The 12,269-nt window shown below is 34.6% G+C and overlaps 1 protein-coding gene across 1 annotated transcript in view; it reads left to right on the forward strand.

Annotated features, from left to right (window-relative positions):
• LOC308641843 (olfactory receptor 5W2-like) overlaps positions 1-12,269 on the forward strand; it is a gene marked incomplete at both ends in the record, with an annotated part of 231,545 nt that overhangs the window by 171,343 nt on the left and 47,933 nt on the right. The gene's annotated exons all lie outside the window — the stretch shown is intronic.

Below are 12,269 nucleotides of genomic sequence, written 5' to 3' on the forward strand. Positions count from 1 at the left end.
ATTATTCCTGTCATTGGACATTTGGCTCCCTGTGTGTAGGAATTAATCTATGGTTTCACTAACATTTTTAGTCATAAAACAATAGCTGGCTAAGTGTACTCACAAAGCAGTAAATTATTGGACTGACTGATGATGATATAAAGAACATAAAAAATGTGTATATATATATATATATATATATACACACACACACACACACACACACACACACACACATATATTATATCATTTAAAATTGATTCCTAGAGTATGTATAAAAATGAGAACTTTAGAACAATGTTTTCTAAGATTTAATGTACACTAGTGTGTTATATTTCTTGACAATGTGGATTGAGTATTTTAATAAAAAAAAGAGCTAGATAAGTGTTTATATTTTAAAATGTAAAGTAAAAGCTCTGTTAGTGAAATGAAAACAAGCAACAGTAAATATCAGATCTGAATATATTTTTAACAAGAAAAATCTTTGGATAACACCATATATCCTGTGCATGCAATAAATTAAACATGAAATAAGTTGTTTGCTTTTATTATTTTGGCATATATCATCAGTAAATAGTGAACATTATTCCACTGATACAGCATTTAGTTGCAAATTTACTTCCAATTAAATCATAGATGTTCTTGCTATTTTAAGACAATTAGCAAACCGAAAAAGCCACTGTTTTTGTTTCAGCAGAACATAGTTGGTTAAGCCTGAGAAAGTTTTCAATCACTGCCTCCAAATTCTCAGAATATTTTTAAGAGTAGAACTTGAAGTACCTGAAGGAGTTGAATTGATATGACTTTGAAGTGAAAGTAATGTTGAACTTAAGCTCAGAAATGGACTTAGAAATACATAAAATAGTTTTAAAAGGAAAGCACCAATTGCTATATTAGTATTACCCCAGAAAGGCAGGAAGGGCATTAAATATGTTTCTGTATCACTTTGTAATTTATAAAATAAGTAGTATAACAGTGACAGGGCTACAAACTTCATCTTACTTAATCATAAACTTAATTCTGGCATAGGCAATTTGAACAGGAGAAGGATGATGACCAGTATCTTAAGCACCTGCTCAAGGTTTTCTCCTACCTTATTTCCTGGTTGTGAATACAAGGAGCTCCATGGCAGGGCTGTGCTTAATTTGTCATTTTGATTGTTTGCAAAATTATCAAGCTTATTGCATTAGCATTAGTAAGATTTTGGTTGCCTGTCTATCTTGGCCATAGGTAGACAATGTCACTTTGTGTAACAGAGTAAGTACTCAGGAAAACAGAGAGGCCTTTTTTCTTCCCTTCAGCCACTCCAGGAACCTCTGCCTGTCTCGGAGTGGTCACACTGCTCATGTTATGATCACCCTCTTGCTTGCTCTCATGGGCTTTTGCTGGGGAACACTTGAACTTGTATCAAATGTACTGACTACTGGTTCAATGACCTTGGTATTTTACCCTAAGCAGCAGTGATCATTTCTTTTGATAGCCTAAAATTTCTGTGTAGAGACAGGATACAGGGAAGGGAAGATACAGGATGGGAAATGAGGGGAGGAAAGTGGACCTTGAACTCTTGTTTTAAAAAGAAATTAAGAAAAAGATATAATCAAGCTACTGGATTCAGTAAATTATTCTCAAATGTAAAACAATCTTATGGAATAAAAGTATCAAGTAGGCAGTCATGTGTGTTTTCTTATCTGTGACAAAAGGAGTCTTTAAGCAAAGATATGTTGCATCCCTGGACAACCTGGATCAGAGTGACACAGAAGAATTCCCTTACAGACATAATATTGAGTAAGTAAAAAATACAATTTCTCAATTGGATACAAATCAGTGGTTCTTGTTCTCAGAGCTTCAAACATCCCCTATTTTGTTTTTCAATGCTGGGATGAAACCAGGGCCTCATGCAAGCTCAGCAAAACCTCTACCACTGAGCACTACCACTACCACCTGCAGTACCCAAGCCCAACTTTGCCCCATGAAAGCCAGGTATAATCATTACAGAAGCCACTCACCAAGATAGGAGATGTTTCCAACTGTCTAGGTGAATAATTTCACCAGCAGGACTAAGGACTTTTATATGAATTCTCCTGTTCCTTGGGGACCTAATAATTAAAATATTCCAAACAAGTTTATTTCCAAGGGAATCCTTGGGGATTGTTAATAGTTACTTTCATTGTAGTTTTTTTTTCTAAATACACATTGTTAATTATAGTACAAATGCTATCAGTGTTAATTTGAAAAGGTAATTTCACTAATATTTGGGTTGTTTTTAATAGCATTGTGAACTGATAAATGACCCTACATTAGTGGTAGTTCTTTGCAAATAGTTCAGATATTTAAAACTGTATCTCATATATATAGGTAGATAGATATATGTGTGTGTATATATATCTATATGTACATACACAAGTAATAACAATCATAAATATTTATGCCCCAAACAATGGAGCATCTATATACATCAAACACATGCTTCCCAATTTCAAGAATCAAATAGACCATAGCACAATGAAACTGGGGGACTTTGACACACCTCTCTCATCACTGAATGGATCTTCCAAACAAAAACAAAATAAAGAAGCTATGGAACTAAACAACACAGCTAATAATTTAACAGTCACATATAGACTATTTCATCAATAACTGAATAAGTTTTCTTCTCAGTAGCATGTAGTTTTTTATAAAATAAAACATATCTTAGACCAAAAAACAACTCTTAGCAAATACCAAAAAAAAATAGAGATTGTCTTGCATTCATATCAGATCATAACAGAACAAAATTAGAAATCAACGAAAAAATAAAAATTAGAAGCTACCATTCCACACCAGGATACTAAATAATAAACTATTCGATAAGTAATAGTTAGCAGAAGAAATCAGAGATGAAATTTTAAAAAGTACTTAGAAGTAAAAGAGAAGAACAACACAACATATCAAAATCTTTGGAACAATATGAAGTCTGTTTTAATAGGAAAGTTCATTGCATTGAGCACACTCATTGAAATAATAGAAAGCCTTCAAATAAATAATCTAACCTTACACCTCAAAGCCTTAGAAAAAGAAGAACAAATCAATAAAAAAAGAAGTAGAAGAGGAAATTATTAAAATAAGAAATGAAATCAATGTAATTGAAACAAAAGAACAAAATAATTAATAAAACAAAAATTTGGTTCTTTGAAAATATTAATAAAATTGATAAATACTGAGCCATATATAAGAAACAAAAAAAGAAATTTCTAAAATTTGTGATAAAAAATGAAAGATCATCATGGACACTACTGAAATACAAACTACAATCAGAAATTATTCTAAAAATGTATACCACAATAAAAAAAATCTTGAAGACATCAAGAAATTTATATAGATATGACCTTACCCAGATTGAATCAGGGGGATGTAGAAAATTTAAACACATAAATTTCAAGCAATGGAATTAATAATGCCATGAAAAGCCTACCAACAAAGTAAAGGCCAAGACCAGACAAAATCATAACAGAGTTCTATAAGACCTTCAAAGAAGAGCTAACACCTATTCTTTTTAAATTATTTCATGAAATAGAAAAGAAGGGAACCCTTCCAAACTCATCCTATGAAGCTAGTATTACCATGATACCAAAACCGGACAATGGCACATCAAGGAAAGTAAACTTCAGACCAATATCCCTGATGATCACAGATGCAAAAATTCTTAATAAAATCCTGGAAAATTGCATACAAAAACATATTTAAGAGATCGTGCACCATAATCAAGTGGGGTTTATCCCAGGGATGCAAGATTGGTTCAATATATGGAAATCAATAAACATAAGTCACCACATCAAAAGGCTTAAAGACAAGAATCACATAATTATTTCAATAAATGCAAAAAAAAAAAGCATTTGACACAATACTGCAGCTCTTTATGTTTAGAGCCCTAGAAAAGCTAGGTATAGAAGGAATATACCTCAACATTTTAAAACCTACATAAAACAATGCCATGTCCCACATCATTCTAAATGGAGAAAAAGTTAAAGCATTTTCTATAAACACTGGAACAAGACAGGGATGCCCCCTTTCATCCCTTCTATTTAATAAAGTTCTTGAAACTCTAGCCAAAGCAATTAAGAAAACGAAAGTAAAGGGATATGATAGGAAAAGGAGAGCTCAAAGTGTCCCTATTAGGGGATAACAGGATTCCACATTTAGAAGATCCAAAAAACTCAACCTGAAAAACTCTACAACTCATGCATAAATTCAGAAAAGTAGTAGAATAAAAAAATTAACATCCACTAATCAATGCATTTCTATACAGCAATGATGAATTAGCTAAAAGAGTAATCATGAAAAGTATCCTATTCACAATAGCCTCAAAAAATACTTGGGATTCAATCTACCAAAAAAGGTGAAAGACCTCTACAATGAAAACTACAGAGCACTAAAAAAAGAAATTGAAAACCTTAGATGATGAAAAGATCTCCTGTGTTCTTGCATAGACAAAATCAATATTTTCAAAATTGCCATACTTCCAAAAATGCTATACAGGTGTAATGTGATTTTTTTTTTTAAAGAGAGAGTGAGAGGAGAGAGAGAGAGAGAGAATTTTTAATATTTATTTTTTAGTTCTCGGCGGACACAACATCTTTGTTGGTATGTGGTGCTGAGGATCGAACCCGGGCCGCACGCATGCCAAGGCGAGCGCGCTACCACTTGAGCCACATCCCCATCCCAAATGTGATTCTTATTAAAATTCCAGTTATGCACTTCAGAGAATAAAAAATAGGAGTCAAGAAATTTATTTGAATAAATTATTTAACAAACTAGATGGATGCTAGAAAAATTTCCCTTTTATTATGAGTACTGAAAATTAATATTTTTGTTGTTTTGAGGAGGAAGACCCAGGGAGTCCTATGTAGACGGTTCATAAGCAGGTGTTTTCTGAGAGGAAAGAAGAATAGTGATAATGTAATACTCTAATCTTGATCTATAAGAATGTGTGGGTGAGATCCAAAGTTCTATAGATATGGGGAAAAGGTCCATCATCCCAGAAGCTGTAGCATGGTCTCTACAAGAAAACAAAATGAAACAAACTAAACTAAACACTTTCAATACCTCCTTAATTCCTGTGACTTCACATTATACTTTATTGGGGTTCTAAATCTGACTGACACAGTAACAAAGAGAGATAGAGGAAAAAGGAGAATTGAAGGGAAACTTTCATTGAGATAACATTGAGATAATTATATACATTGGTCCAGTGTACAGATTAGCACAATTTTTAGGAATATAGATATAGTGGACAACTTTTTTTCTTTTTCTTTTTTTTTAGTTATACATAACAGTAGAGTATATTTGAACAGATTTTTAATACAATGTCAGCTGGTGTATGGTAACTATGATATTGTCAACTTTTATTTGAGAAGGAAGTGAAGGTGATATTACTCTACCACCTATGATGGTATGTTTTCTAATATCAGCAAATACCACTGAATTTTGTAGGCAACTAAGAGGTTTCTCTTGTTTATTGACTGTAACTAATATAGTATATACATAATTCCATACCCTCTGTTGTTTCTATAAATATAAAACAGAAAAAAATTATAAACCTAAACCTATACAGAGGATGTGAAAATATGCATTAGTTTATTGTTTCATTTAAACTTTTTAAAAATTAACAATATTAAGGGCTACATTCTAAATATCACTGAGAACCTAGACTTTCTACAACACCCCACCAGGAAATTGAAACCACACAGTAACCTTTGCATTGTCATGACCTTGTTAATCCTTTAGGATCCTTTAATTTTTCCAAGAGTTTCATGCAACCGTTTCAACTGCCCATTGCAGAAATTTCCTGAACAATCCATGGCCTCTTCAATGGAATACATTAGGGAAAATTTCTTCCTTGGAGTTTTTAAATGCTTTGCATCTAAATCCTTTTTTTGCTGTTTCCACCAACTTGGACTGTTTTATTTTTCTCTCCATCTAATCCCAATCAAATCTTTCCTTTGAAAGATCCACCTGAAGCCTAGTTTCCTCTTATTAAAATAGTTTTTTTCCACTTACCTCCTCCTCTTTCTTCTAGAAACTGACAAAGCTTTTGTGGGGCGATATTCTCCCTTATCAGCAAAAATAAAAACAAACAAAGCAAAAAAATAAACAAAACTGAAGCTTTGATCAAATCTCTACTTTGATAATATTAGGGGAATCAATTTTTTTGCATCATATATATAAACTCATCAGTATACGTTAGAATGAATATAATTCAGGGTTTAAAGACTCAGACTTGAGCTGAGGATCTGCCAATGTCTCTGGAGGTGCTACGTCAATCATGAGTGTGGGTGAGAGGACAGAACATGGACTTACTGAGTGTTTGAGGAAGTTACAAGTATGGGACTGTTTAAAGTGGAGATGTGAGGACCCTGGAATGAATGAATGATTTCCTATTCAAGATAGGATAAACTTCAAATTTTACAATAAACTGACATCACTACAAAACCTCATACAAGTGAAGTGGAATACTCTTGTTTTACTAAGGACAAAAGGATCTGCAATGGATGGAAGGTTTGAGTAAAAAAGAAAAGTGTAAAAGCTTGAGGGAATTATCGCTTGACATGGCAACTCTTAACCACATTTCTTAGAGAATGCCTGCTAATCTGGTTGCCTCTCACAGAAAAGAATACAGAAGCGCTGCGGCTATGGTCAGAATGGTTAGCAGAACTTCTCGTAATTGCACATGATTACAGTTCCACAACAGGAGATTGGTGGGACCTCAAATGCACAGTGACATTGCTTCTACAACCTTCTCAACATTAATGCCATAAACCAGAAGTCTCTGGAAGCATGACAGTGGAGATTCTCACACTCTTCCTATTGAAAAGACAAAGATCCCAAGCTCATATGTGAAAGCCAGAATGGCTATGCCCTATAAATAGGGATACTGCCTTTTGCCAAGGCAAGAAAGATCCTGTTCTAATCAGTTGCTGATGTGATTGAGTTATCAGTCTAAGTCTTATCACAGGAAAGATCTAGCCCTCTTTAATAAAAGAAATCATCTGGAAAATCTTTCTGTGTAGTCAACACATAACATATAATAATTACTAAATGTGAAATTAACAAGAATAGGCAAGAACTATGGCCAATAAACAAGAAAATAAATACTAAAAATCCAATGCATGTTGACACACAATTTGAGTTGGCAAAAGATTATAAAATAACTATTTTATTTTCTCCACATAATTTATTGGCACATTATAGTTGGACATAATGGTGAGATTTGTTGTTGCATATTCATATATACCCACAACATAATATAATTTGGTCAATATCACTCCCCACAACCCCCCCTCCTCCCACTCCTCACTCCTCACTTTTTGATCCCTTTTCTCTATTGATTTCCCTGAGATCTGTTCCCACATTTCTTTTCCTTTTTCCTCCCTAGCTTCTATTTCTGAAGGAAACAGATAACCCTTGACCTTTTGAGTTTGGTTGGGGATGTAACTCAGTTTGTAGAGCACTTTCAATCCTTAATATCTCCAAAAAATGAAACAAAATAAAAATATAGAAAATAATATTTAAAAAATATTTTAGAAAGATTTGGATAATGACAAAAAGTGTGGGGTCATTCACCATGGAATTAAGCTGTAGTAACAAATCAAATGGAGCTGGTAAACACAGTCTTAGAATGGACAGCTCATTGAATGAATTTAATAGTACTGACTATTAGTACACAGGGGATTAGGTGGAAACAAAGGAGTACCATGAGACTTTGGGAAAAAAATTGGAACATGCAACTAATTTGATGTAGAATATTGTCAGAAAAAATATATAATTCTATCCAATTACATAGAATGTCCACCCTAAACCAGCTTTAAGAAATTAGTCTCTATTACGCTAAGTGAAATAAATCAGACATCAAAAGTCAAAGGTCTTTTCTCTGACATATGGGAAAAAAGTCCAAAATAAAGGGGGGAAAAGAGAGAAATGAAAAAAAGTGTGGGGGGGAGATTACATCAAAGAGAAGATCTGTGGACTAGATGGGGAGGATTGAAGTGGAGGGAGGTGGGACAGGATACAGAAGAAAAGTGGAATAAATCTGAACTAATTTTTCTATGTATACTTATTAATATGCCACAGTGAATATCACCATCATGTACATCCACAATAAATAAATAAATAAATAAATAAATAAATAAATAAATAAATAAATAAATAAATATTAGTAGAGAGGAGGGAAGAGGGGATGAGCAAATACTGGAGACTAAATTACAGCACATTATAATCCATGTTTTAATAATTATGTGAAAATGACCCTGAATGTTGCATAAAACTAAAATACAAATAAATAAATTTTAAAAAGAAGGAAGTCTGTCCAGAAAATGCTCTTTCTTTCACATTGGTTCTGCTTGGCAAGGAGGGATTGCAAAGTGATTTCCTTTGGCACTATATCTATAGAGTTCTTACCTGTTCTACACAGTAGATGGCGCCAGAGACAAGCAGGTCATCACCTAATTAGAGGTAAGCCAGTCAGTCTCAATCCTTCAGTTTTCTTAAAGGGCTTTAGTACATTCAGAGTCTCACATTGGGGTAAGTGGTGTTGTTTCTCACTCTGAGTGTGTGTGTGTGTGTGTGTGTGTGTGTGTGTGTGTGTGTGTGTGTTTATACACATATTAATATTTTATTTTAATGTTTATTTTCTTTAGAGAAATACTGTTATCACTTCTCTTAGCCATAATATTCTGGTCCTCATATTCCAGTAAGCCACTGTCAGATAAAAAGCCCTGCTTCTTACATCCCCAATACTAGTATCAATGTTATTATATGTTGAGACAATTTTCAGATAGATAATCTAAAATATTATTGAATTAAAGCCAAACTCTTCTTCGAGTGGCAGGTAGAGCCAGACTCAGCACTGTCTGGGGAGATGTGCATGAAGTCTAGTATAGGACTTTGTGTCACAGTCCAGTGCCAAGCCCACCATGGTGAGTCTCAGGACCTGGTACAATCTTGAGACTTCAAACAACCAGAGCCTGTAGGGGGTCTGTAGACTGGACCCAGCATCAGGGAGAGACTTGAGCACTAGTGGGACTACCTGAAGTTTAACCTGTATTATATCCAGCCTTGGACCTGAGCCATCGCCAGCCTGCCTCTTTGAGACAGTGCAAATCTCTGCTACTATGAGACTCAGGCTTGACCCAGCTTAGTGTCAGCTTTGGTGGCCAAGGGACTGCTTCCACCAACCATTCTCCAAATTCAGGCAACACAGGCCTCACTGGGCCAGTGCTTAAAACAAGGTTCCAGCACCAGGGAGAATCATAAGCCAGTGAGATCAAATCTTTTGACTTAAATCATCACCAGCTGTTGGTCAGGCCTTGGTGAACCACTGAGACTGTCATGTTGTTGTGGCCATGAGACTCAGGTATGACTCAGCTTACACCCAGCCTAGGGGGCCAAGGGAACTGTTGTCATAAATGTCATTCCAAACTAAGGCAACATAGCCTGGTACATGACCTTTTCCATTGGATGTATGTCATCATAGTAAACAGAAGACTTTGCCCTGGATCTTAGCATTGGAATGGAGAGATATAAACCTGGGCAGAACCTAAGGAGCCTCATATCCTAGCCTGCTTGTGGGTGAAGGTTCTGGGATAGTGACATTGCTAAGGGCAGATATATAGTCCTAGTATATCAGGCTTCTATTAAGCTAGTATAATATACGGCTGTTTAAACTGTCTTGGATCACAAGTCCACATCAGTAGTTGGCAGCCCATAGAATTGTGGACCTTGGTCTTGTCCTGGTACTGTGCTTATTATGGTCTTGTCCCAGTATTGTGTTTATTATTATGACCTACCCAGCTTAGTAATATTGGTGCAACATAGGAGCCTGGGGATGGTCCCTTCATCCCGAGGTTCTTCCTAGAGTCAGGCAGACTTCATCAGTGCCTGACTACTGGGTAGTAACTGTGGACAAGGCGTCTCAACTTATTCCAGCACCAGTGGGAGGTTTGGCGGTAAGACTTTGTAGGTACTTATCTAGTATTTTCTGCACAATACACCAACAGCATATTTGGGATTACTTGGGTTTAGATTGACTTCTAGTACAGAAGCAATGACCACACACTCACATGGCACACCAACAGTTAGTCCCAGACAAACATGAAAGTGGGCCTTTGGCACAGCTCAAATGATAAAAGTGGTTCTGTGTATGAGTATTACTTTAACACTATAAATTTAATTTGTACTTTTTATACTGACATAGATCAATTCAATGATAAATGTCAAGAGTTAAACTTAACCTTTACTGAAGACATGGATGCACTCACATGGGTGAATAAAGAGCCATAAATATAATTAATCATACTTATCTCTGTATAATGGCAAACCCTGAAGGAAGTTGCTTCAGACAGTAAGTAGCTTCAGAGGTAATGACAAATATTACTTTATATATATATATACACACATACCAAGTATTACCTGTATTTATATATATACCAAATATTACCTGCATATATATGCATATATATAATTATTTTGTTATAATCTGGGTTCATAAGCAACCCTTACCTCATTTGATTATTGTATAGAAACATTAAAATTTAAGAACATCATTTTGTTTTTTTATGTTGAGAGATAGTTGCTTTATCATGTTACAAGTAACAATATGTACAATTTCAACGCAATAGGGCCACTTACCATAGTTATCTGAAAGTCAGGAAACCCACAAATATCTATCCATTTCATTCCAGTTTTGGTGGTAAAATCAAATTTGTGGTAAAATGATAATACATTTCCTGAAAAAAAGTCAATAATATTTGTTTTATGTCTTATCAAATACTAAAGAAAACATTGATTACCAACAGTAGAATTTTTACAAGTTAGTGATATGTTCAATGCATGTAGAACTAAAACAATAATTTTTTGTGTCTTTGTAAATGTTTTTACAAAACACAGAATTACAAAATTATTTGGTGGGCTGGGGATGTGGCTCAAGCGGTAGCGCGCTCGCCTGGCATGCGTGCGGCCCGGGTTCGATCCTCAGCACCACATACAAACAAAGATGTTGTGTCCGCCGAGAACTAAAAAATAAATATTAAAAATTCTCTCTCTCTCTCTCTCTCTCTCTCTCTCTCTCTCTCTCTCTCTCTCCTCTCACTCTCTCTTTAAAAAAATAAATAAAAAAATAAAATTATTTGGTGCTATATCTTGCAGCCTAGTCGTTGTATAGTTGGTGTTTAATCCATGTTTGAAAACATACTGAGATTTCATGAAGTAAGGAAGGTAAAGTCCCAAAAAATTAAAAGCCATGTAGAAAGTCTTATCCCTCTTAAATGACATCTAATTCTCAAATTTTCTCAACTTCTATTTTAGATTTTTTTCACTTTTTTCCAAATAGATATGATTCTATTTAAAGAGTGAAGCATGACTAGATATTTTTCCTAAAGATAAAAAAGAAAATTAGAGGTGGAATCATTGTTCTTTTATTACAGACAATCCATGGATACACAGACTAATTAGACATGTATATAACATAATGGGGACCTTTTTTTAAGTTTGCACAAGAACAAAGGAAAATGGATGAGAGAGATTTCTCCTTGACTGAATTCATTTACACTGACATTAACATTATCCATATTTACCATACTTCTGCTTGCTTATTTTATTAATCTTCTGGGAAATATTGGAATAATCATGCTGATTATAGTAGATTCCCAGTTTCACACACCAATGTACTTTTTCCTCAATCACCTCTCTTCTTGTGACCTCTGCTATTCTGCAGCAATTGGGTGCAAGCGTTAAAGCAATCCTAAAATAAAGAAATACAGTTGAATAAAATTAAGGGCAAATATATACATCCAGTGTGGATTTGGAAATCTTCCTTGGATGCAATCAATCTTAGATCAAAATAGACATTTGTTAGGGAGAGGGAAGATTCTGTTCATAGGATTTAACAGGTGGAAAATATGAGGTTGACAGGTCCATGAAGTTTGGAAAGTAAAGGAGGCCAAACATGTTAGATTATAGAGAGCAATTCAAAAGGCCCTGGTATATATTTGAGTGCCCAGAACTGTCTGCCAAATAGCCCTCCATCACTTTCTCCAGGCAGCTTTACTTTCCTTTGTCCCCAATCTCAGCTCTGGTTAATAACATTTTCCACTATGATTCACAATCACCTCTTTAAATCATTATTAAATACTACCCTGCTTCTTAAATCAACATTTTTAAGAGTAGGTCATAAGCATAATATTGGCTCCATGAGTGAGCATTCTAACCCTGTTGGAAAGCTAACACTCTTGCATCATGTCTAGGAAACAAAAATTGGG

Source organism: Spermophilus citellus (assembly GCF_964194105.1).
Source record: "Spermophilus citellus genome assembly, chromosome: 2".
NCBI classification, from domain to species: domain Eukaryota; kingdom Metazoa; phylum Chordata; class Mammalia; order Rodentia; family Sciuridae; genus Spermophilus; species Spermophilus citellus.